This window comes from Crotalus tigris, unplaced genomic scaffold, assembly GCF_016545835.1.
Source record: "Crotalus tigris isolate CLP2741 ecotype Arizona unplaced genomic scaffold, ASM1654583v1 scf7180000017549.6302385, whole genome shotgun sequence".
In the NCBI taxonomy this organism is placed as follows: Eukaryota; Metazoa; Chordata; class Lepidosauria; order Squamata; family Viperidae; genus Crotalus; species Crotalus tigris.
In genome coordinates this window covers 127,968-155,154 of record NW_024096467.1, presented here as the reverse complement: position 1 = coordinate 155,154, position 27,187 = coordinate 127,968, and the positions used below count along the sequence as shown (strand labels likewise).

Genomic DNA, 27,187 nt, shown 5'->3' with positions numbered 1-27,187 from the left:
TTAGAACACAGAACATAGAGCATAGAATCATAATACTGGAAGGGACCTTAGAGGTCTTCTAGTCCTATCACGTGCTCAGTAAGGCAGGATATCTTATACAATTCTGGTCAAATGGTTGTTCAGTCTATTTTTGAAAACCTCCATTGATGGAACACCCACAACTCCGGGAAGCAATCTAGTCCATTGATTAATTATTCTTAATGTCAGAAAAAAAAATCCTTACTTCTAGGTTGTATCTCTTGTTAACAAGTTTCCACCCATTACTTCTTGTCCTGCCCTCTGGTGTGTTGGAGAAGACATCAATCCTCTCTTCTTTATGACAGCCTCAAGTACTGCAGGACAGCGATCATGTCGTCCTTCTAATAGGTTAGACTTACTTAGTTCCTTTAGCCATTCATCATACAGTTTAGCCTCCAGACTCTTTATCATCTTTTCTATGGGCACTTTATAGGGTATGCTAAGTATATCTAGCTAAGGCTATATCTGAGGCTCAAAGGTATTCATGGAAATTAACATGAGATTAGAGCTTTCCATTTATCTGCAATATGTGAGATATAGCAAAAACATTGGAGAATGCTAAGAAAGATATTGGTGCCAAATTGGAAGAAAGTTGTCTTCCAATAAACTACTACCACTCACCCCTTCCAAACTGTGGTCTTTTTAGAATGTTAATGATTGCTTCATGTTCGTCAATGGCCACAGGTTGCCTAATAATATTATGACAAAGTACCTTACAGCCTATCAGTTTGATTCACCATGTATATGTTGTCTTTTAATGACCTCTTACAAACCATCACACTTTAAACTTGTCACAGACAATCTTTGCCTACCAGAATTAGTTGCTCATTAAGCAGCCAAGCCACTTAATAATCAAGTCATTTGATTATAAAATATATATCTGGCTACTCTGGTTGTGTTGTCATCTTAGACCTAACTCCAGCTTTACATGAAATTAAGTTCTCTGCCTAATAACATCCCTATATCATATTATGAATATTCAGAATATTCTGCTTTGAGTAATACCTACTTTCTTATGGCCCTTTCTACCCTGAAGTATATTTTTAAACCAAGATGTCCTAAATTAAGAGTTTTAAAACAAAATACAATGTGAAGATAACTATCTTATTTATTATCTTAACATAGCAGTCCCCAACCTTTCCAGATTTGAGGACTAGCGGGGGGGGGGGATAGAGAGGATGTTTGCATGAATGGCGGGCATGTGCACCTGCTGCTCATATCAAACGGAGCTGCTGGAACAAGTGGAGCTGCATGCACACTCACCACTTCCACAGTCTGGTTCCAATTGGGCCATGGCCCGGTAGTGGGCCATGGCACGGGTGTTGGGGACCTCTTGTCCTATAGGTCTGCAGACATTCCCAGAAATAAGTTCCTGTCAATCAAATCCATTTTGTTCCTCACAATACATTATCCATAATGAATTTTATTTTGTCTAAAGCATGGGAGGGAAAAGACTACACAAATTTCCTAGAATGGCCATAATATGTAAATAAACAAAATAAAAACAAGATAATCAAAGAAACATAGACTATAGGAACTGATTGAAAATTAATTAATTTCTTTGACTCACTTATGGAACAGCTGGAATCTGAAACTGAGTTTAGCTGAACTGTGAATATAACTGGATTATTATCCATCAACCCCTACCATACTTTCCGGCGTATAAGACGACTTTCGCAAGCATTAAAATCGGCGCTGAAGTCGGGGGGTCGTCTTATACGCCGAGTTGCCTTATACATCAGAAATAACGGTAGTTTCCGGCGTATAAGACGACTTTCTAGGCATGTGACTTAGCGCCAAAGTCAGGGGTCGTCTTATATGCTGGGTTGCCTTATACGCCGGAATATATGGTAGTTTAAATTAGCAACCATAATTATGCTCAATTTGCTTCTTGTGTATGCTGGCATGTAAATCTGGAATGAGAAGTTCTCTTGTGCCATGGCCAGTATCTATACAAAAGATAAATTGGTTTCATCTGTTTGCTATGTTGTTGGCATTTTTTAAACATCTAAGGTAGGGCTGCTATGTCTGAGCTGCAAAAAAAGATTCACAAGTTACACCTTGTGAATCATCTTAAACTAGCTGATCCAGATTCCACTCATCAGAACTGTATACAGTTTCTTTAAAGCATTCTGTAGGAGAGATATACTTGAAATGCTGCTTAAATGTTTACCAGTGAGAAATGTTTATTTCTACCAACTGTAAGTATTTAAGCATTTGACTATACAAACTAAAATAATGCTTTCTTTTTTTCTTGTGTATAATAAAAATCATTTTTAAATAAACTAGATGCTTTTGCATTCATCACCATCATTATTATCATGACCAGATTATGGATATATTGTCCATAATATATGTGAGAGCCTCAACTCTGTCATAATCAATATAAACCAGATATGTCCAACCTAGTCAACTTTAAAACTTGTGGACTTTAACTCACAGAATTTCCCAGCCAGCTTGCTGGGAAAGTCTACAAGTCTTAAAATTACCAAGCTTGGAATCCCTAGTGTAGAGGGGTTCCTAGTAGGGAACCTTTGGCTCTTTTATGACTTGTGGACTTCAACTCCCAGAATTCCTGAGTCAGCATGGCTGGGTATTGAAGTCCAAAAGTCATAAAAGAGCCAAGGTTCCCTACCCCTGCCCTAGTGTAAACAGTGAGGAGCCAAAGCAAGGCATTTCCTTTCTCCAGCAAGAGGAGAGATAGCAAAGGGACTTGGACTTGGACCCATGCAGAAAGGAGTCATAGCCAAAAGGATGTAGCCAGGAAGACTGAGTACTCATCTATCACAGTGGCTCTGTCTGTCCATGCACTACACAAGGCTATATTCCTCAGTTATCAATTTGATCAGGAAAGTTCTGCTTAAGAAAACCAGATAAATTGCTAGAGTGATGTTTATTTATTTATTCATCTAATTTAATTTATAGACCATCCTAACCTGTTACAACTCATTTCAAGAAGAGAGAATCAGATGCATTCATAATGAGTTCCTAGAGCAGGTCTGTGTGCCTGATAAAGTGAGGCATGAAGCCAAATGGGAACTAATCCACAGTTTGTTTCTTCAAGCCTCCTGCTTTGCTATTTTGAGGAATATGATGACCCGTATTCCATCATTCCCATTTTATACAGAACAAACAAAAAACCCTGAATACTTAAAGTCAATACTTAAAACCTGCATTTCTCAATTACTGTTACTTAAAATAAATTGTTGTAAATCAATAAGCTAATCTTCCAAATGCGTAAGGTAAGGATTATGATGTTCACTACCCCAAAAAGGATAAGAGATGCTTCTACTAAGTTAGCATTTTAAAAAAATCAGAATAAATTGTCCATTTCAGCTTAACAATGTGATGCTTTTTATTCCTGAATAACACATGACAAATAACCAGTAAATTACAAGAGAAACACATTTATGGTTATTCTAATTCAGGGGTCTCAAACTGCCAGCCCGCAAGCCGATGCATCATAGTGAAACTGCGCCCATTCCATTGCTGGCAATGGCAAAAAAGTTGTAATACATTGCGACATGTCACATGACTTGCATGTTTGACACCCCTGTTCTAGTTTCTTTTCACCAGTGTTTGTAATAGCATTTATAAAAACCAAGCATATATTTTAATTTCAGGGAAGGTGTCATCCAATTTGCATTACTAATGGCAAAATTTTATACATTTTACCAAAACCAAGATCCACTTAACTAAATAATCCACTTTGGGATTATTTCATTCACTAGGAAGGCTATGATAACATACATAAGGTGGTTACTGAATAATCCCCAATTTGCTGATAACAACATAAGCCACAATTCATGGTTTACAAACCAAAAATTGCTAGTTTTACATATTCTAAACCCAAATCAGATAAACCACATTATGTTTTAGCATTTTGAATAAACTTAAGTTGGCTGATTTTTGTAATACATGATTGCACATTATAGGCTACTCCAAAGTTTGAAATGGACAATGGATGACCACTTATGTATGCCTGATTGTCCATCTTAAAGTACTTCTAGCTCTTGATAATTAGAAGATATCCCAAGATGTAGACTGCAATCACAAATCCTCTTGCAACCACTTCAAGACTAAAAGGATCGTAATTATATCTAGTGAGGCACTCCATATCTTCTGGCCACACCATTCAGGCTACAATTTTCACATCATTTCAAGGAATTCTAAAGTGAAGGGGAAATGCCTCAATCTGATTCAAATATCAAATTAGAGCTTGTTATAAACTCCATATGGCACACAGCAAAACCAATTCAATTCAGCAGCTATAAAGAATAACTTTGTCCATATTACATATGTTCACTTATGCATTAACTGATCACTGTATCTTTGAAAGGAATGGTCAAACATACTCAATCAGCTACAAGACCATTAAATTAAGAAGCCGAAGCAGCATAGCAACAGCACATACTTAACATACTTATTTAACCATTTTAAAGGGACATTTTTGTTTATATAAAAAATAGGTCTTAAGTGGAATGGAAAATAGGAATGGGAAAAATGTAGTTCCAGATGGGCACTCCTGGAATCTCAGTTTGATACACAGATTCTTGTAAACACATATACACATCATTTTAGAATATATTAGCAGTACCAGGACTAACAAAAACTCATTCTAAAGCTGGCACTGTGAATCTGGATTACAGATAGTCCTCAATTTACAATCATTTGGTAAATAACCATTTCAAGTTACAACAGCACTGAAAAAAAAGTGACTAAATGGTCCTTGCACTTACAACCATTGCGGCATCCCTATGGTTGGGTGATCAAAATTTGGATGCTTAGCAACCAGCATTTGTTTATGACAGCTGCTGTGTCATAGGATTATGTGACTGCCATTTGCAACCTCATCCAGCTTCCAACAAGCAAAATCAATGGGGAAGGCTGGATTTGCTTAACAATTGTATGATTCACTTAACAACTACAATGATTCACTTAACAAGCATGGAAAAAAAAGTTGTTAACACCTGCCTTGCTTATCAACAGAAATTCTGGTCCCATTTGTGATCATAAATCAAGAACTACCTATAATAGTATCCACAAAGAATTAGAACTTTCTATATGATATCTAGCATTAATTTAATGGGCTTTGCAACCTAAATAATGCAAGCCTTAAAATGTAATGATTATACTTATTGTTAAGAATTAAGGCTGGGTCTTAAGCAGATCTGGGCATTTTATGGCCCGTGAACCACATCTGGCCTGCGAGCAGTCCTGGTCTGGCCCATGACATTGGTGGTAGGGGTGGGGCAATGGCAGAAAGGGGAGCAAGGGCGGGGGAATAGTAGCTCTCCATACCTGCCTCAGTTTCTCATGTGGTCTCTTGGGAAAATTAATTGCTCATCCCTGCTATTAAGAAATAACAACCACAACAAAAAAATAAAATAAAATAAGGGGAACAACGAATATGTGATGTCACAGAAAACACTGTAGCTATGGATGCTTTTTACATTCAGTATACAAAAAAAGATGTGTTCTTATTTTACATATTGGGTGTGAATGTCTCCGAATATTTTTAATTTCTCCCATAAAGTATTATATCTGGATGTATCACTACATAATCTGATGTTTTTAGGTATAATATCTAGCTTGCACATGCATTTATATAGAAGCAAAAGAATTCTGAATCTGATTCAAAAGTAACTAAAGGGATCTTCAGAAACTAAAACCATATCTGATTTACTGGTATTTCTTAAAATACTAGTCATCCTACAGCAGACACACCATAGCAGTGATATATACATCTAATTTTTTTTTAATCCTCTGAACTGAATTTTCTAGTACTATTATGGTCTTTATAAATGCACTTGCTGGAGTTCCGGTGGTTAAAGCGGTGGAGATGGCGGCTACTTTGTAGCCGTCCTCCTGAGAAGGTGTCAGATCCGCGGAGCACAGCGTTTACCAGCTGGCCCGCGGCTCGCAATCCCCTTCCCGGGCGAAGGGAAGGGGCAGAGATCGCATGAATAGAGGTAGAACCTCTTAACTCTCCCTGGATTTTTATTTTTAGGGGGGTAGAAAGAGGGTTCCCTCGGAGTTCATTGCCTTCTCCGCCTCTCAGCTGTCTTTGTTTCTTCGGAAACAAAGCGAGACGCCGCTACCATCTCCGTACTTAAAGAAACCGTGAGTAATCTTAAACCGGACAGAACTGTTTAAAGGATTTTATTTATAGTTTAGCTTCATTTTATTTTTTTTTAGTTTATTTAGTTTATTTAGTATATGCTGATTTTTTTTTATTTTTTTAAGCTTTCTCTTTTTTTTCGGGCGGAAAAGTGAGAGTGAAAGTAAAATGGCGTTTTGAAAGTTTTTTTTTCCTTTAAAAGACGGATCGGCTGAATTGTTGTTTAATACTGCTTTTTTTTTACTTTTTTTACTTTTTTATTCTTGGGGACTTTTAGATTGATCTTATTTTATTCTATTTTATCTTATTTTTAATTTTTTTTTTGGATTACTTATTTTTATCGGTATTTTTAAGAAGAAAGGAAGATAAATTAAAATGGCTTCAAAACGACAACCAGCTACTGCAGCTTCTAAAGTAACTTCTTCTCCTGCTACTTCTACTGTGCAACAACAACTTAAAATAATACCCTCAGTGCAGCAACCTAAATCCACTCCACCTTCACCTCCCCCATCTGGCACATCAGCACAAGACATTAAAGAAATAATGGTAAGTGCTGTCTTACAGTTTAGGGAGGAAATGAAACAACTTTTGGACCAGAATAAATCTGAAACTAAGGAGGAAATGAAGAAAGAAATGAAGGAGCTTTTAGAACAGAATAATGCTATTTTGAGGGATGATATACTTCTAGCTCTATCTGGAATGGCCTCAGTGGTTGTGAAGCTGGACTCCAGAGTAGAGGAAATTGAAGAAACAGTTGAACTTTTGGATTATAAATTTCAAGATATGGAGAAAAAAGTGGAGACTTCACAAGATGATATTCTTATGTTCCAGTATAGACAGATGGAATATGCTTTGAGAATAAGGGGTCTGAAAGAAGATAAAACTCAAGATTTGATGGAAATGGTGATTAATGACTTGGCTGTTATTTTGAATATTGATAAAGAAGAGTTACGTGGGGATGTGGAAAGAATTTATAGAGTTAATTCTTGGATTGCAAAACAGAGGAATTTGCCTAGAGATGTGGTGATATATTTTGCTAAGAAGTCTTTGCGAAATCAGATTCTACAAACTTTTTATAATAAAAGATTTCAGATTGCTGCCCAAGATATTATTATTTTAAAGGAAATTCCACCTAAAATTTTAAGAAGCAGAAAAGATTTTGCTTTTTTAGTAAATGAACTTAAAGCAAGACAAATGCCATTTAGATGGGAGATTCCGATGGGCATTGTTTTGAGCCATGCGGGGACACGTTATAGACTTAATACAGTTGTTAAAGCTAAGGAATTTTATAAAACGGTCCTGGGAGCAGGCTCTCCTTTGCCCATGATGCATAAAGTCTTGAGTGACAAAGAGATGGAACAGAAATCTGAAGGTACAGGGATGATGACTGCTGGACAGGTGGTATGGATGTCTCAACCAGAGGTTAAAGAACAGAGAATGACCCGTGCAGCACATAAACGTAAAGAAAAAGAACAACAGAAAAAAGAAAAAGAAAAAGAAATTGAAGAATCTACTCAGCAAATTGCTTCAGTGCCGGTGGGAGGAGCAAGACCCAAAAGCTCTGCTACATATTCATCAGCAGCAGAATTTGAGCGGATCTTCTCCAGGCTGAAGGCCAAGGGAGATGGCAAAGCTCCTGTCCTGGAATGTTAATGGATTAAACATTCCTCAAAAGAGAAAAAAAATTTACCACTATTTGAAACAACATAACAATGATATTATTTGCTTGCAAGAAACTCATATTACAGCTAAAGATCAAAAATATTTAAATAATCCTCGCTTGGGATCTCATTTTGTATCTCCCGCCCCTGGGAAGAAAGGGGGTGTGGTAATCTATGTTAAACAGAATTTATCCGCTACCTTGTTAGAATCAGACCCTTACGGAAGATATGTTATGCTTGAACTTGGTTTATATGGCAAGAAAATTCTTATTGTGGGGTTGTATGCACCAAACCAGCAACAGGAGCAATTTTATAGGTTACTACATCAGAAAATAACTTTGTTGGACTATAGATCTGTGATTTTAATGGGAGACTGGAATGGTGTCTTAGATATACAAATGGACAAAAAAGGCTCTTCTACCTTTTTTAAACAGGCTAAATTACCTAAAGCCTTTTTTGATATGAAAGAAGATTGGGAATTGAGAGACTATTGGCGTGAACGTAATCAAGAAGAAAAGGATTTTACGTTTTTCTCAGATAGACACCAATCTTTCTCAAGAATTGATTTCTTTTTGATCACAACAGATTTATACAACAGGGTGAAGAATGTAAAAATTTTTCCTAGGACATTGTCCGATCATAGTCCAGTTTGGATGGAACTGTTTGTAGAGAAGGAAGATAGGAGATCCTGGAGGGTGAATGAGAATTTATTTAAACAAGAAAAAAATGTTCATAAATTAAAGGAATGTTTAAAGGAATATTTTACTTTAAATATGAACAAGGGAACATCAATGTCAATGGTCTGGGATGCAAGTAAAGCTTTTATGCGTGGTATTTTGATAAAAATGAATAATTTGCATAGACAGAAACAGACTCAGAAACGGAAAGACTTGGAAGAGGAGATTAAATTAAAAGAGAAACTTTTAATTTCAAATCCCTTAGATGAAAAGGTTAAAGGAGCTTTAAAATTGCTAAAAACACAATTTAACATGCTGATGGCTGATCAAGCTGCAACTAATTTGCTATTTATGAAACAAAATACATTTTGTAATGCTAATAAACCAGGGAGATGGTTGGCTTATCAGTTAAGAAAAAAACAGAAACAGAGGAATATAGATAAAATAAATTATAATGGTAAATTGGTTTATCAGAAAGAATTGATTAAGAAATCTTTTTTAGAATACTATCAAAAATTATATAAGGGTACTAATATTCAAATTACAGATATAAATAATTATTTAGGCAAAGTTAACTTTCCTAAATTAACAGAAGATCAGGAAAAAAAGATTAACGGTTTAATTACTAAGGAAGAAATTGTTACAGCTATTAAACAATTGAAATTGGGCAAAGCGCCGGGTACGGATGGGTTGACATCTATTTATTATAAAGCTTTAGTAGAAGAGATGACTCAACCGTTGTGTGAACTGTTTAATAATTTATTACAGGGGTTAGAGATCCCTCCATCCTGGCGTAATGCATTTATATCATTGATTCCAAAAGATAGTCAAGATCTTACTTTGCCTAAAAATTATAGGCCTATATCTCTTTTAAATGTGGATTATAAAATTTTTGCAAAAATTTTAGCTAACAGGCTTATGGGGATCTTGCAGCAGTTTATACATAGGGATCAATCGGGTTTTATAACTGGAAGGTATATGAAGAATAACGTTAGACAAATTATTAATTTATTAGAGTATTTAGAAAAGAATAACCAAGTCTCTGCAGGCTGATATTTTTGGATGCTGAAAAAGCCTTTGATCAAGTGAATTGGCAGTTTATGCTGTGTTTAATCAAGGAGATGAATTTTGGACAAAATATATTACAAGTATTATCCAATATATATCAAAAACAGACTGCTCAAATTATTGTAAATGGGGGTTTGTCAGAGGCTTTTGTAATAGAAAAAGGAACAAGACAGGGATGCCCGTTGTCTCCGTTATTGTTTGTTTTAACACTGGAAATTTTGTTGATTAAAATTCGGGAGTCTCAAGAAATAAAAGGAATAGAAATTAATAAAAAAGAATATAAATTAAGAGCCTTTGCAGATGACTTGGTTGTTACTTTGTCTCAACCTGTTTCTTCGGTGGTGAAATTATTACAATTGATTCAACAATATGGACGTGTTTCTGGCTTTAAAATTAATAATAATAAGACCAAAATATTAGCTAAAAACATGACTAATGGTGATAAACAGGCTCTAGTTAACTTAACAGACTTTGAAATTGTTGATAAGGTAAAATATTTGGGGGTTACATTATCTGCTTCTAATGTAAAATTGTATAAAAATAATTATGAAAAGCTGTGGATGGAGGTACAGAAGGATTTAAAAAACTGGAATAATTTACAGTTATCCCTTATGGGCAGAATTGCAGTTATTAAAATGAATGTCCTGCCAAAGTTTATTTTTTTGTTTCAAATGTTACCTATTTTAAAGAACGAACGTAATTTAGATGAATGGCAAAAAGGTATTAATAAATTTGTTTGGGCAGGGAAAAAACCAAGGGTGAAACTTAAAATAATGCAAGATTTTCGTGAGAGAGGTGGACTCAAGGTACCAAATATGAAATTGTATTATGATGCTGTAGTATTGACATTGATTAGCGACTGGGTGAATTTAACAAATACAGAAATACTTCATTTGGAAGGCTGGGACCTATTTTTTGGATGGCATGCCTATTTAATATTTAATAAAAAAGTGGATTGGGTTTTTAAGTCTCATATTATAAGAAACTCTTTGCTAAGAGTGTGGAGAAAGTATTATAAAAGTGACTTCAAAATACCATTATGGGCTATACCTCGGCATGCCATAGAAGGTATAAGGAAAGGGGTAAATATGGACAAGGTCTCTTACGTACAGTTATTAAGATGGGATGGCCAAGACTGGCAGTTAAAATCTTTGGAAGAATTAACACATGAAAACTTAACTTATTCATGGTTCCAATATAGACAAATAGTGGATAGATGGAAGATGGATTGTAAAATGGGCTGGCTTAGAGAAGATGAAATTTTTTTAAAACAAGTAAGAGATCAAAGGCCAACCCATATTAAGAGAGTTTATGGGGTTTTAGTGGAATTAGATTCAGAACTTGAACTAGTTAAAGATTGTATGATTAAATGGGCACAGAATATTGGTGAAACGATTTCAATGGATACTTGGGAACTTATTTGGATAAGAAATGTTAAATTCACACAAGCGCAAAATTTAAGAGAGAATTTTTATAAGATGTTTTATAGATGGCACCTTGACCCAAAGAAAATGTCCATTATGTACCCTAATCTACAGCCGAAATGCTGGAGATGTGGATATTTGGATGCTACCTATTACCATATTTGGTGGACGTGTAAGCATATAAAAGCTTTTTGGATTAAGATATGGTGGAATATTCAAAGAATTTTTAAAAGGAGGGTAAAATTTACTCCGCAATTATTTTTACTAGGTATTGTTATTGACTGTGATGCTAAGGAGGTTATATTGATGTTAAATTTGATTACAGCCGCTAGGTTGTTAATAGGACAATATTGGAAGAAGGAATCTTTGCCTACTTTACAAGAATGGTTTCATAAAGTTTCGTATTTGGCAGAAATGGCAAAGATTTCGGCTTTCTTAAAGGAGCAATCTCAAGAAAAATTTTTTGCGGTATGGGAAAAATGGATAAATTTTATACAACATAATTTGGATATGGAAAAATATTATCTAGCCTTTTTATAATTTGTAATTATTGTTTTTTCTTTCTTTCTTTCTTCTTTTTCTTTTTTATATATATACATTTTTTATGTATTATTATTCATATATTTTTTTTTTATATATATATATATGCTTTATTCTTCGTCTACTTTCTTCTTTCTTCTTTCTCTCTCTCTTTTCTCTTTTTATTTTTTTTTTCTTTTTTAGTATATATTATTCATTTTAAAGTTTATGTTATCTATATTATTATTATATATATTATTATTGTGATTTTTATTATTATTATTAATTATTTTATAAATTGCAAATGTTATTTTTAAAATATTTGTTAAATAATCCTATATTCAGTTCTGGGAAGTCGGGGGGGGGCGGGGTGGTTGGGGAGGGGGGGGTGGATTTTTATTTGTAAAACTTTTGAAAAATTTCAATAAAAAAAAAAAAATGCACTTGCTTTTATGTGATGCATAAAAACAGATTCTTGTATCATTCAAATCAGCTGACATAGTGGACAAAAGATGGTAAGAAACAATTTCTAGACACAGCATGGGACTTCAAGAAATGCATTTTCTAAATTCTGCTTAGAGCCAGTATTATTCTTAACATAAAAGCTTGGTTCTACCTAATACAGCACATTAAGTTGTCTACAATAGGAGAGGTAAACAATTTTCTAATAATGCAGAGCAATCATGTAGACAATGAGTTTAGCCATTAACTTAATCAAGCTTATCTATGAGCTTCTTTTCACTTTATAACTTCTGACTTGTTATCTTTAAAAAACTCGACCTATAACTCGTTTCCTGTCAATGCTTTTTAGAACATTTTCCTAAATCAACACTAACACTATTTTGAAGTTTTAATAAACAGCAAATGCTGTGCATGTAGTTGTTTATATCAAATCAAAAAGAATAGATGAAATTCTATGTTAAAAACTTGAATCTTCCTGAAATATTTTGAAGCAATTAATCTTCATGTCAAATAGCCTTTACGCCTGTTGTACTACTGTATAGGTTCTTAACGTCTTGTCATATGGACAGATGGATTCTTCCACCAGAATCTTTCATAAATTCATTCACAATTCATAACTCAAAAATAGAATTAGTGACACCATGATACAATTTGATGAATGAGATGCCTTTGTTTCTCCACATGCTACATTTCTCACAAGATAGAATAGCACACGCCTAACTTAGGGTAACAAATGGCTTGAGTACATTTTTTGCACCACCCACACACTGCTAAATCCATCTGATGAAAGGATTTGGAAATTACTAGAACACTCATGTCTCAGTAACTATATCTGGGAAAGGAAAGAAAAATGTATTTATTTGGAAAGTATATATATGTAATAATATAAAAGGATATGAATGTCCCAAAGACTCCTATTATACATATTTTGTGGTAAAATCCAAGATTGCTCTATTATGGCAGAGCAAAGCATCAGAATTGCATACCAAAATCCTTACCATGCTTATAAGACACTTCTTGGGTAAAAGGTCATTTCAATTTGGACATTTTATTTCTCAACAAAATTGGAGGGTGGACTACATTAATATCTACACCTATCCTCAAATTTTTCAAGCATTTCCCAGACCTCTAAAAATGTCCTGAATGTTACTTTTCATTATAAAAAAAGGAAAACATATTTAAAATATGGCAAATAATTACACATATGGTTCAATTAGATTTTAATTAAACCCAGATCAAATTTTGTTTTTGCCCTAGCCTTACACCATGGGTTTCCAAGCTCTTTAGCTCATTGACTCTTTTATGAATTTTCAGCTTGTTCACTGACCCTCAAACTTTTATTATATGAAAATAATAATAAATACTAGTTTAATAATGCTATGAATAATAAATATTGACTCACCAAGACCTGGAGGTCGATATTAAGCATCTTGGGAACTCTGCCCTTCCATCTCTTTGTTCTAAGCCCATTTTCTATAAGGCAAAGTTATACAGTTCAAGCCTAAAAGATTTCGCTAAAGATTTTGATAGCCATTATGCTGTCACCTCTTCATCTTTATTATCTAAGCCTTAAAAGTATGGGAGTTATGTGAAAAATATATACTGATAAAAATCTTGAGATACCCAGCTGAACTTCAACATAGTTAAAGGTCTCTAAAGGGTTTACTAAAAATAGAATTCCTACTATTTTTTCCCACGCTGCCTCAAAATGAATGTTTTTTTTTTTTTTTGACATTTTCCCATTCGAGGCTATGGCTGAACCTTTTTGAATTAATTTTTTATGAAGTACCTTAAAGTGAATCATAATCAAATTGTGTATCTCTTTGAATCTCAAAGGTGATCAAATCAAGGCTCATTCATAGAGATACATAAACCTTAAGATATGTAGTTACTAATACATCTATTTTCTAGAAACTGTATTAAAATATCTTACTGTGTCATATTCAAAAGATATCTGAACAAAAAAATCTTTGAACTTTAATATATCATAAAATATATTTACAGAATGTAACCAACTGTGATTCATTTTATTTATTTATGTATTATTATAGATGACATCTGAATTACTATTTAAGTCACCTTCTAATGTTAGAACTATATATTTCTTTTAGGATTTGTCAAAAAATCAAACTAAAAAAGAACTGCAGAGGTTAGTTCACATTCAAAGCATTTGCTGAGAAGTTGAGAGACTGCCATTATATTCATACTTGTTCACTGAAAATAGAATATTGGGGGGGGGGGGCAAATAGAAAGTAGAAGGGATAAACATTCCCAAAAATAAAAGCTTGGGTGAGTACCCAATTTTTTCACCAAAATGCTCCGCAGTATTCCAGGGAAAGAAAGAGCAGTCAGCCAATTATTGATCCCCCCCCCCTTTGGCATTTCTCTTTCTCCTCCCCCTCCCAACAATATTTAAGACTTTTTGGGAAAGTTCCTAAAGAAGCAGCTACCGAGTTTTTACTCCAGAAGACCAGTGAAGGGAGGGTAACATGCTAATTGAAATAAATGAATGTGAAAGAAATAGAAAATGTAAAGTGAAGTTTTCAAGGAAATAATCTTGAAAGAAAAATAGTCTTGCAACATTTCCCCTCATCTTGTATAATCTAATAACAGACTGTAACTCTGTTGGATGCAGAATTTAAACAAGAGAATGAAAACTGAGTAGGACTAAAGACTTAGTGCATTCAGCCCTATGTTAGAGGCAATTTCTAGAATGATTTCGGGGCAGATGATCAGCAATATCATACATAAATTTTTATTGTTACAGCTGATGAACATACCATGTTTTTTTCAGGGATCACAATAATTTTTATTAGAAGTAATCAGAACTGTTTTTTCCAAACATTTTAGATTACAACTCCCAACAGTCAATGGTCAGGTATGACGAACACTCCAAGTCAAAACAGGAGTATATTTAATAAGCTACAGAAAACAATTGCATTTGGAGGCAATTTTGTTTCTGAAAACAGTCCCATGGCAATTAATATGCATAACATGCTCCAAATTAAGATCCAGATTATTATTCCCAAGAACATTTCCTTCAGTCCTAAATCCTTGTTAAGAATCAACTGTTCCTCTATGTAAGTACAAAATGGCACTGCTGGTGGATACACATACTGGTATTAAGAGCACTTCAGCATTTTTTTAACATATTGCTTAAAGAATTCATACTATTGAATATAGTCAGCTCTTGACTCCCACAAGAAAAACAAATCTGCAGTTGCTGTGGGTGGCACCTTCTGCGCATAGGATTAGATAACATAAAAAGCATGCAGCTACATCATCCCTGTAGCTATTCCTGCAGCCACTACCATAGTAGAGAACAATTGAAAAAACCAGTTCAACAGGATGTTCATGCTTATTCAGATGGGCATAAGTTTAAAAACATTGCTTACATTTCCAAAGATGACTAAACATGTTTAAATCCATATATTTGTAAAAAAACAAAAAAACAAAAAAAAAACCAACCACTCTTTCCCCTTGAAATGAATAGATAATTTTGTTTCAAAGTGCTATGATCTTCTCGTTGAAACATTTGGCTCCTAAAAAATATTTTAAAAATGAATTCCTCTATTAAATATGCTATCAGTTTACTTCTGCTCCATTATGCATCTTTGTTAACACTTTTTGTGTCATTTGCAAGTGCAGAAAAATTAATCTATTATAGCAAGTTTTTTAATGCTTTGATTTAATAGTTCTTTGTTCTATGTTACAAAATCTGATGTCTTGTATATTAAATGTCACTGTTCAAAGTTGTGTGCATGTGCGCACATGGGTGAGTATGTTTGTAGATGAGATTGGAAGAAAAGGTGGAAATTTTACAGTAACAGACATCGTTATCAAAGTGCAAATAGTTTAGCAGCATTCTTGTTTTTGTATAGATTGTACAATAGAGTGAAATCTAGTTAATCAATTGTGAATTGATATTTTTATCTGACCTCTAAAAGAAAGCTGGAAATAGGTGGATTCAGAAGAGGGAGAGAAGTGTGCTTTTAGAGATTATATGGTAAGAGGCATCACGATAACATTCATTTTAAAAGTATCAGTGATTGAATCACTAAATCAAATCAACTTTCTTAATTGAATTATCAACTCTGATCAAACAATAGAACCAAATTACTAGCCTCTGAACTTATCTGGTGATTTGGAGATTTTTTTTTTTGCACATGCTCAGTCTTTCTTCCAAGTCAAATTGACATCCTAAACTGGTTCCATTCTACAGATCAATTTAGAAACCAGAACTGTGTTAATTTAGGGATCCTTACTGACCAAAAATTGAATTAAATCAATCATACAATTTAAATCAGTGGTCAAAGAAGACGTGTCTGATCTATATACCCATCATATCTAACTGCTTACCCTAGTTATTCTTCACTTAGTTTTTATAATGAAGATAAAGCACAGCATTTTGCCCCTGCATAGCACAGAATTGTATTTAGAAGAGCATTATACCTGTTGAATTTTCAATTTATATTCTTTTTTTGTATCAAAATAAAATACAAATAGTATTTTGCTCCTATACTATCAAGCTTTGCAATACGCAAACTACACCCAATTGAAATATTTTGGAAAGAAATTTGCAACTGTTTGATTAATAGTTTGGACAAAAGAAAACTCTACTAACCTTTTATTTACCTCCAGAACTCAAGGAAAAAAATGCCTTTACACCAGTGGTTCTCAACCTTTTTAATGCCGCGACCCCCAACCGGTCGTAAGTCGAGGACTACTCAACCGGTAGTAAGTCGAGGACTATTCAACTGGTGCAGCACCGTTTGCAGAATGGGACTTTTGATGGGCTCAGCAGGGCAGAGACAGCCTGGACAATTCCTATTGGCTTTTGAAAGCCAATAGAATTAGACTCTATTCAAGAGAGTCTATTCTATTGGCTTTCAAAAGCCAATAGAATAAAAGGGAGTAGCACAGCTAAGGAAAAGGGGAAAAAATAGTGGATTGCGTTGTTTGGCGACCCCTGTGAAATGGTCGTTCGACCCCACATGGGGTCCCGACCCACAGGTTGAGAACCACTGCTTTACACAATACAGTGCAACCAATAGGCATAATCTAATAATAGTTTCTTGAACTACTTATCATTCAAAGCTATAATATTATATTTATTATTGATTCTTTCTGCTTGGAGTACCTTCCTAAAGTGAAATGAACTGGGACTTTCCTAGAATTCTACTTCAACTATGTCCACTTTTAATCAACAATTACATTTAAATAATTATGAATAGTCTATGGACAGAAGTTTTCTATTAAACACCATGACCTTCCAAGAACTCAATACTAGGGAGATGCTCTCCAAAAAAGGGGAACAGTATCCCACGTTGGCTCTGGGAATAGCTGAAGACTCAGGGAACTCAGTATCCCCTATGGCATCTTAAATAGCTTTTCCCCAGAAAAACTCTGTCCAAGATATCTCCAGTGAAAGACACGATTTCTACATGCCCAGGATCTTAGGAGCAGTAGCAGGTCTTCAGCTTCTCCAGTAAACATGGTCTCATCATATTCTCTGAAAAGGCTTCACAACATAATACATTTTTCTCCTTACATTTCCAAACAGACATAGGAATACTAACTGAATGGGTTTACCATGTAGTACAGTGTTTCTCAACCTTGACAATTTTAAGGCATGTGGACTTCAACTCCCAGAATTCCACAGACAGCATTGCTGGAATTCTGGGTGTTGAAGTCCACATGCCTTAAAATTGTCAAGGTTGAGAAACACTAATGTAGCATAACCCTACTATAAATGGGTTTGCAAGGCACCAGTTTAATTTCTGTCCTCTTCCTAACTGTCAGACAAGAGTCATGCAATTGCATGTTTATAAGCCCTGAAGCTTTTTGTCATCCATCCCTTGTGAAAAGCCAGTCAAAATGGCGACACAGTAAAGAGTTTGTCAATCAAGCTCTATATTTCTTTTCTTTCTCTGCCAAATTTCCATCCCTTTGAGCACTAGCGAGCTATAGTATTTATCTATCCCTTGCTCTTTAAAAAAAAAAGTAAAAATTAAGAGATATCTGGCTTATCCCATCAACCTTACGTTCAAGTAATTGTTTCTTACTGTTCAATACTAATGTAATCACAGTACAAAATCTTTAGCCACGAGATAATTTCCTGGATCAGTAAGATAAAGGGACATTATTTCCTTCCAGTATATATTTAGGTACTTTTCTCTTAAAATAGAGAAACTTCTACCTTATCCTAGTGGTTCTTTCCAGGACATATTTTATTGTGTAAGGAAGAAAAAAAACCCACTGTGATAAATAAAGGCCCTCTACTAGTACTACTAGATGAGCAACTCACATACAAGGAAACAATCACCATAAATCCAATATGCATGTCAATGGGGACTTCAAAATGAGGAAATGATAATTCAGCATTTTTAAAATGACAAGCCAGCTTTTTAATGACTGTTTAGGAGATATATATATGCAACAATGTAAGATAGGAACATACATATAGCCAATGAAATTGAGACAAAGTATTATGCTGCCTTTGAAACAAAAGATACGGTAACCTAATAATAATAATAATAATGATAAAGTTGGAAGGGACCTTGGAGGTCATCTAGTCCAACCCCCTGCTCAGGCATGCAAATCTATACCATTTCAGACAAAGGGCTGTCCAGTTTCTTCTTTAAAACTTCCAGTGTTGGAGCATTCACCATTTCTGGAGGCAGGTTGTTCCACTGGTTAATTGTTCTAACTGTCAGGAAGTTTCTCCTTAGTTCTAGGTTGCTTCTCTCTTTGGTTAGTTTCCACCCGTTGCTCTTTGTCCTGCCTTCAGGCGCTTTGGAAAATAGCTTGACTCCCTCTTCTTTGTGGCAGTCCCTGAGATACTGGAACACTGCTATCATGTCCCCCCTCATCCTTCTCTTCGTTAAACTAGACATACCCAATTCCAGCAACCATTCCTTATATGTTTTAGCCTCCAGTCCCCTAATCATCTTTGTTGCTCTTCTCTGTACTCTTTCTAGAGTCTCAACATCTTTTTTACCTCATGGTGACCAAAACTGGATGCAGTATTCCAAGTGTAGCCTTACCAAGGCATTGTAAAGTGGTATTAATACTTCACATGATCTTGATTCTACCCCTCTGTTAATGCAGCCTAGCACTGTGTTGGCTTTTTTGGCAGCTGCAGCACACTGCTGGCTCATATTTAAATGATTGTCCACTAGGACTCTGAGATCCCTCTCACAGTTACTACTATTGAGGAAGGTACCCCCTATACTATACCTGTACATTTGATTTTTCTTGCCTAAATGTAGAATCTTGCTTTTTTCACCATTGAATTTCATTTTGTTAGATAGTGCCTAGTGTTCAAGTCTGTCCAGATCCTCCTGTATCCTAAGCCTGTCTTCTGGAGTGTTGGCTATTCCTGCCAGCTTGGTGTCGTCTGCAAATATGATGAGTTCCCATCTATCCTCTTGTCCAGATCGTTGATGAAGATGTTGAAGAGCACTGGGCCCAGAACAGAGCCCTGGGACACCCCACTACACACTTCCCTCCATGAAGATGCGGTTCCATTGAGGACCACACGCTGAGTACAGCCGGTCAGCCAGCTACTGATCCATCTGGTGGTGATGCTGTCTAACCTGCATTTTTCTATCTTATCAAGTAGTAGGTTATGATCTACTTTGTCAAATGCCTTACTGAAGTCCAAGTAAATTATATCCATAGCATTCCTCTGGTCCACTAATTTTGTCACTTGGTCAAAGAATGCAATAAGATTTTTCTGGCATGATCTGTTTTTGACAAACCCGTGTTGGCTTTTAGTAATGACTTTGTTTGCCTGTAGGTGTTCGCTGATTCGTTGTTTGATTATCTTTTCCAGAATCTTCCCAAGTATTGAGGTCAGACTGATAGGTCTGTAATTTCCTGGGTCCTTTTTTTTTCCTTTTTTGAAGATGGGAACTACATCAGCTCTTTTCCAGTCCTCTGGTAGTTCCCCAGTGCTCCAGGATCTTTGAAAAATATAGTTCAGTGGTTCTGAGATCACATCTGCCAGTTCCTTAAGAACCTTGGGGTGTAATCCATCTGGTCCTGGTCATTTGAACTCGTCTAGGCTGGACAGATGTTCACTTACCATTTTCTTGCCTATCTTAACTTGTATTTCTGTTTTGTTTTTTATGGCACTATTTTTGATAGGTTGGTCTGTTTTTTCCCTTTGTGTAAAGACAGATGCAAAAAAGGAGTTAAATAGTTATGCTTTCTCCCTGTTGCTTGTCACCTTCTTGCCACTTTCACTCACTAATGGACCAATCATTTCCTTCACTTTTTTCTTGTTTTTTACATGTTGACAGAAGCTTTTTTTGTTATTTTTGACTTTAGTTGCAAGCCTTAGTTCATTTTGAGCCTTAGCTTTCCTCACTTCGTCTTTGCAGGCTCGGGCTATTTGCTGATATTCTGACTTAGTTATGTGCTCCTCTTTCCACTTTCTATACCTGTCCTTTTTATCTTTCAATTGATCAGAGAGTTCTTTATGCAGCCATGCTGGTATCTTTTGAGAGCTGTTATTTTTCCTCTTTGTTGGTATTGTGCTAGACTGGGCCTTTATTATCTCACTTTTCAAAATTTCCCAAGCCTCTTGAGTTGTTTTCCCCTGGAGGATTCTCATCCATGGAATCCTTCCCAAACCCTCTCTAAGTTTATTGAAATTAGCTCTCTTGAAGTCCAAGACTCTAGTTTGACCTTTCTAATCCTGTCATTTGATTCATTCTACAATATCATAGCTAGTAAGTTTTTCTCTTTATTATCAAGTTTTATCCATCGGGGAGGGAATTGTTATTTGGCATTTGTTTAAATTTGGAACTGGCAACTTACATTATGTTCTAAAGATCAAGAAAATGCAAGACGCACATTGCCATTTTAGTCCATTTTAATATGTCTAAACGAGTGTCTATGGAAATTCTCCGTCATCCAGGTCATGGCTGTCCCAAAGGAAAGGGAGGAAAAACAAAGAGAATCCAGTTACCTTTTGAAAGAGCACCTTTGGGACATGTCTAAATGAGGCCAAAAAAATTTGCACTGCTGTTTGAAGGACAAGGTCAGTTCTAAAAATACATGTCCAACAAATTCACAACTTAAAACAAGGAGAGCACAAGCAACCTGAGTTAAATGCTGTCCCCCCAAAAACCAAAAAATACCCAAGATGCTTCTTCAAAACCCATTGCAAAGATTTTCCCAACTTTATTACATTTCCCTCTCTGTGTGTGTTGTGTGTGTGTGTGTTGTGTGTGTGTATATTTGTGAGCCTGAACCGGGGGGGGGGTGTTCTTAAGACATGGAGCAAGCATATCAACATTATAAATGCTTTTATCACCTTTTGAAGTTTTCTTTTCTTTTTGGGTGTGTGTGCTTGTATGTGTGTCTTAAGATAGTGACTACCTGCAAATCTCTCTTCAAAAACTGTCACTGTGGAAATAAGAGAAATAAGGAATACAAATAAAAACATAATGGTCTCTAAATCTGGCACCATCACAATATCTTGACTTGTTGACCTATAATGCTGTACTGAGGAAAACTGATACATATTTCAGATGATTGTATCCTGAATGCTGAATCCCCAACTGATAATTTTTGACATTGTGTTCACTGCTATTTATGGAGCTAGAAGTGCTTATTTTTACTAAATCAATTGTATTTTTGTAAATAAAATAAAGATTATTGGACCCTCAGCTAATATGGAACTGCTGTGTGTGAAGAAGGTTTCATTCATTATATTTATTTCAGATGTCTGATGGGATGGAAAATGCAATAAAATATCCTATTCTAGATTTTTCCACGAAGATATCTGTTGGCTAGAATGAAAGGAATACTTTTTCACTACTCCAACTTGTTTTTGTGTTATCAAATACAACTGGCTCTGTAACAACATGAGATCACTATGCTGCATCCACGATCCCAGCCTGGGTAAGTTAACATCAAGAAAGGGTCTAATATTTCTTTAAATACGTCCAATTAACAGATTGCAAGAACTGCAGCACACAGTATGCAAAAGATGGCTGAACAAAAACACTTGACCCCAATCTGTTCTTTCATTTTCAATTTTCATGAGTGAGATTTTGGCACGGACCCAACCTGTATCTTGCTTACATTATTTTTCCAAGTTTGAATAGCAATGGACTTGGCATCGACCTGTTCTCTCACAAACGTCTTCATAAATAATTATCATTTTTAAAACTGTATTTAAGTATATAGTGATCAATAAAAAATTGACAATAAAGAACATAAGAAACAAACAAACAAAAAATCCCACAGAATATAAAAATTACATCAGGAAAAGCCAGCATGGTTCGTATTAATACACTTGTAACCTTAAGGCAGGGTTGGGGAACGATGGCCCATTTATGACTTGTGGACTTCAACTCCCAGAATTCCTGAGCCAGCCTTTCCTGGTTCAGGAATTCTGGGAGTTGAAATCCACAAATCATAAAGGACCATTGTTCCCCACCTCTGCCTTAAGGGGAAAGATGGGGCGTTGGTCTTATCTGAACGCCTTTTCTCAGTACGGAGATGGAGAATCCACCAATGGGTTTTCTCTGTCTGCCTGCTCTTGAGACCAAGTAGCCAAAACTTGACATGCCCCCTCTTGCTGGAGGATCCATTCTTAACGAGGGCGAAGTGGCTGAAGGTTGGCGAGGTATTGGCTCTCAGTTCCCTAATAACGGCCTATCTGACCTTAGGGTGGGTGTGGATTTTCCATCTCCGTACTGAGAAAAGGCGTTCAGGTAAGGCCAACGCCCTCCTCTAGTACAGGATATGGAGAATCCACCAATGGGACATACCCAAGCCTCACTGTCCCAATGGGCGGGAGACAGATAAGGCTGGAGGATTGACTTCTGAGACCACTTGCTGGAGGACCCTCCTACCAAAGGAGGCGTCTGCTGAAGCAAACCGGTCGATCTTGTAATAGCGTACAAACGGGGAAGGCGAGGAACATGTCGCAGCCCTACAAATCTCCTTGATGGACGCCTGAGTTGCCCATGCCGCCGAGGTTGCCGCACTTCGAGTGGAATGGGCCGTGAGATGACTTGGGGGTGGCAGAGACGATACCTGGTATGCTTCTGCGATACAGTTTCGGATCCACCTGCCAATGGTGCCGGCGGAAACTTTCCGCCCCAGAGTGTCCGGTCAGAAGGACACAAAGACGGCCTCTGACTTGCGGAAAGACTCCGTGCGTTTTATGTAACGCTGCAATGCCCTGCGGATGTCCAATGTATGCCACTGCCGCTCCCAGTCATGTGTTGGGTTTGGGCAGAAGTTTGGGAGAATAACTTCTTGTGTCCTGTGAAAAAGAGAATTTACCTTCGGGATGAAGGAGGGATCTAGCCTAAGGACCACCCTATCACTGTGGAAAATGCAGATGTCATTCCTGACCGACAGTGCGGCTAGCTCAGAGATACGTCTGGCCGATGTGATGGCAATCAGGATCACCACCTTTAGTGACAGGTGTCGTAAGGAAACGGTCATCAATGGTTCAAAGGGTGACCGTATGAGAGCGCGAAGTACTCGCGGCAATTCCCAAGATGGGTACCTGTGAACCATGGGGGGTCTGGTGTTGCACACACCCTTAATAAAGGCGCGAATCCTGGGATGGTGTGCTAATGGGACCGAATCCACGCAGGTGAGGAGAGTGGACAGGGCCACCACTTGCCTGCGAATAGTCGCAGGGGCAAGGCCTCTGTCCAGCCCATCCAAAAGATAATCTATTATCTGAGGAATGGTAAGTTTGGAAATGTCAAACTGACGCTTCCTGCACCAAAGGCAAAAAATTTTCCAAGTGGAATCATATATGCGATTGGTCGCAGGATGATGTGCAGCTTGAATCATGGTAATGGCGCAAGGGGAGAATACTTCCTGCGTCATTATGCAGCGCTCAAGCGCCAGACAGTCAGCTGCAACCATTGGGGTTCCGGATGACAGATGGTTCCCTGGTGCAGAACACTCGTTGAGGGGGAATTTTCCACGGGGGTGACTGAGACAGGTTCATCAGGTCAGCAAACCAGGGTCTCTGTGGCCAGTATGGTGTCACGAAGATCACTTCCGCCCGCTCGTGGATCAACTTGCGGATAGCTGCCGGTATGAGCGGAAGTGGGGGGAAGGTGTAAGTAAAGTAGGCCTTGTGGCCACTGAATTCTTAATGCGTCCGTCCCCTCCGCCCATGGATTGAAATAGCGGGAGTAAAATCTGGGGAGTTGGGCATTGTCCAATGATGCGAACAGGTCGAGGATCGGTTGCCCGAACCTGTGGGAGATGTCTAAGAACAGGTCCGGGTGTAGTCCCCACTCTGAAGGGTCCACTGTGGCGCGGCTCAGGAAGTCTACTTGTTGGTTGTTGATCCCCGATATGTGTTCCGCCCTTAGCGACCCCAGGCTGGGCTCTACCCAGGCAAACAGGAGTCATGCCTCTGTCATGAGGGCTTTGGACCTAGTGCCACCCTGGCGGTTGATGTGTGCCTTGGTTGCCACGTTGTCCGTGAGGACTAGAACATGATGCCCCTTGATTCTGTGTCTGAAATGCTGTAGGGCTAGGTGGATTGCCCTGAGCTCCAGCCAGTTGATGTTGTTTCTCAGATCCGCGACGGACCATCGTCCTTGCACAAAATGAGAGTGCAAATGGGCTCCCCAACCGTACAGACTGGCATCTGTTGTGATGGTAACCCTGTCTGGTTCCTTGAAGGGTGACCCCTTGGTCACAGCCCGAGAGCACCACGAGCGTAGTACCCTGTGGATGTGTGTCAGAACCTTGACTAGGTGATTGGATGCGCTGGTGTTCTGCCGTTGGAATGGGAGCAGGAACCACTATAGGTCCCGCAGATGAAGCCTGGCCCAGGAAACTATGGCTATACAGGAGACCATCTTGTCCAACAATTGGGAGAGAGTTACCAGAGGAACTGTGTGTTGTCTGTATACCCGGCGAGCCAGTTCCCTGATGCTGACCACCCACTCCTGGGAGAGATAGACCATGCAGTTGGTTGTGTCTATCGTGGCTCCCAGATACAGCAGCCTGGACAAGGGAACTGTCTGGCTCTTCTGGAAATTTACTGAGAAGCCATGTTGCTGAAGTACGCGAATGACGGTCCTTACGTCCGCCTGAGCTGCTTGTAAGGATGTTGCTTGGATTAGAATGTCGTCTAGGTAACATTGGATGCGTATTGGGATTTTTCTGAGTTTGGCAGCTACTACTGCTAGTATTTTGGTAAACACCCTGGGTGCTGAGGAAAGGCCGAAAGGGAGAGCCCTGTACTGGAAGTGTTTGCCTCTGTAACAGAAGCGTAGGAACCGACGGTGAGCTGGGTGAATGGGAATGTGAAGGTAGGCTTCCGTGAGATCTATCGATGCTAGGAAGTCTCCTTATCTGATGCCTCCCAGAATGGACTGAAGGGATTGCATCTTGAACTTTTTGTATGTTATGTAATGGTTGAGATTTTTGAGGTCCAGGATTGCCCTCCATCCTCCTGAGGTCTTGGGAACCACAAAGAGGATGGAGTAAAATCCCCTGCCTCTGTGTTCTGCTGGGACTGGTTCTATGGCCTGAATATCCAACAGGTGTTGGATGGCCTCCTGCATAAGTCTGTGTTTGGTGGAGTCCCTGGAGATTGAGCAGATGGTGTGTCGTTCTGGAGGTGTGACTAGGAACTCCAGGGACAACCCGGACTGGATGGTTTGCAGTACCCAGTTGTCCATGGAGGTTAATTCCCACTGGTGAAAAAAATGGGCCAGTCTTCCCCCAATGGGTAGGTCAGGGTAGGAGTCATTTGGTCTTCCGGTAGGGATGACCTGTTCCATGAAAAGGCCATTTCGCCTGGTTTTGTTGCCTGGGTCGGAAGCCTGGCTTGTCGTAGGGACGGTCGTACGGCCTGTCCTGTCTGGGAGTGAATGGCTTGGAGGTCTGACTGAGAGACGTGGTTGTCGTTTGCCGAAAGGACTGCCTTCGAAAATAAAGCGTGGGGCGTTTGTCAGACCTTTTGTTTAAGTGGGCCATGACCTTCCGCTTGTCCTTGTTCTCGACGAGGTAAGGAGCTAGGGCCTCCCCAAACAGGTTGCTGCCTAAATAAGGGGCGGTTGCTAGGCGCCACTTAACCTTGGCGTCAGCCTGCCAGTGTTTTAGCCACAGCATCCTCCTAGCGATTATATTGGATGCTATGGATCTGAATGAAAAAATGGCTGATTGGAGTGTTGCATCTGAAGCGTATTCCGTGGCTGCCACCATCTTAGCCAGCTCCTGGTGAGTCCGCATGTCCTCAATAGGAACCCTAGCTTGCAGTTGTTGCAACCACATTAGGGTACTCCGGACAAAAAAGGAGGCCGAGGTGGCCGTTTTTTAGCCCATGCCGCTGTCTGATGGGTTTTGTGGAAGGCTTACTCCCACCTTTTGTCATCAGCCTTGAGAGCCTCCAATAGGTCCCCAGCCATGGCTGTCTGGGAGACCAAAGGAGTCCAGGCTTCGTCCACCTTGGGAACCTCTAAGGCCCCGTTGAGATCTGTGGATATACTGTACAATCTTTTGTCCATACCACTCACTGAAGGGAAGGAAGAAGGAGAATCCCATTGTTTCTTGATCCCTTTTAGGAAGATGGAGGGGCAAGGCATGTGGTGCTCAGTTGTCACCTTCTCAAAAAATATAGGCCTGGAAGTGGTGCCCGGTGCCGTCTGCAGTTGAGGGAACTGGGTCTGCCCCTATTTCCGCAGTGGCAGTGGCCTTACATAGTATCGTGAGGAAGAGGTTGGGATTGAATAGCTCCCCTGAGGGGGATGGTTCAGGGGGCAGTTCCTCATCCTCTGACATGGTTATTTCCGGTTGCTCCTCCTCTTGTGGCGAGGAGTAACCGCTCATGGAGGACTGGGCTGGAAAGGTGGGCTCCTGAATGACCGGGGGCTCCGTGTGGAGTTCAAGGGATGGTATGGTCGAGGTGGAGGCCCCCTGATCGTGTTGGACAGGACGCTGCATTAGAGCGTGGTCCACCACCTTGGCTAATAAGGCCTCCAGATGTCCATCTGAGAAGATGTCCCCTATGTCATGACCTCTGAGTGCCGTGGTAGTGAGTGTTAAAACAGTCTCCATGGTAGTGCCTGCGGCAGTGGCAGTTTGTTGGGTCAATGTGGTGGGCGAGCCCAGTTGTGGTGGTGTTCCCGGAATGGACCAAACGCCCTGAGTTGATGTCGATGGACCCAATGGTAATTCCATCCCAGTGGCTGCCATTTGATTCAAATCCAATTGGGCCTGCCTCTG

At 38.3% G+C, this 27,187-nt stretch overlaps 1 protein-coding gene across 11 annotated transcripts in view; it reads right to left on the bottom strand.

Annotated features, from left to right (window-relative positions):
* PLXNB2 (plexin B2) overlaps nt 1–27,187 on the bottom strand; it is a 404,398-nt gene that overhangs the window by 353,438 nt on the left and 23,773 nt on the right. For 2 of the 11 annotated variants that reach the window (XM_039338498.1, XM_039338506.1), the window contains exon 2: nt 13,353–13,423. The exons of 8 other annotated variants lie outside the window; for them this stretch is intronic. The gene's annotated coding sequence lies outside the window, so the exon portion shown is untranslated. Of the gene's footprint in view, nt 1–13,352; nt 14,244–27,187 lie in introns of those variants that run through there. One more of the 11 variants, XM_039338532.1, reaches the window with a different exon arrangement.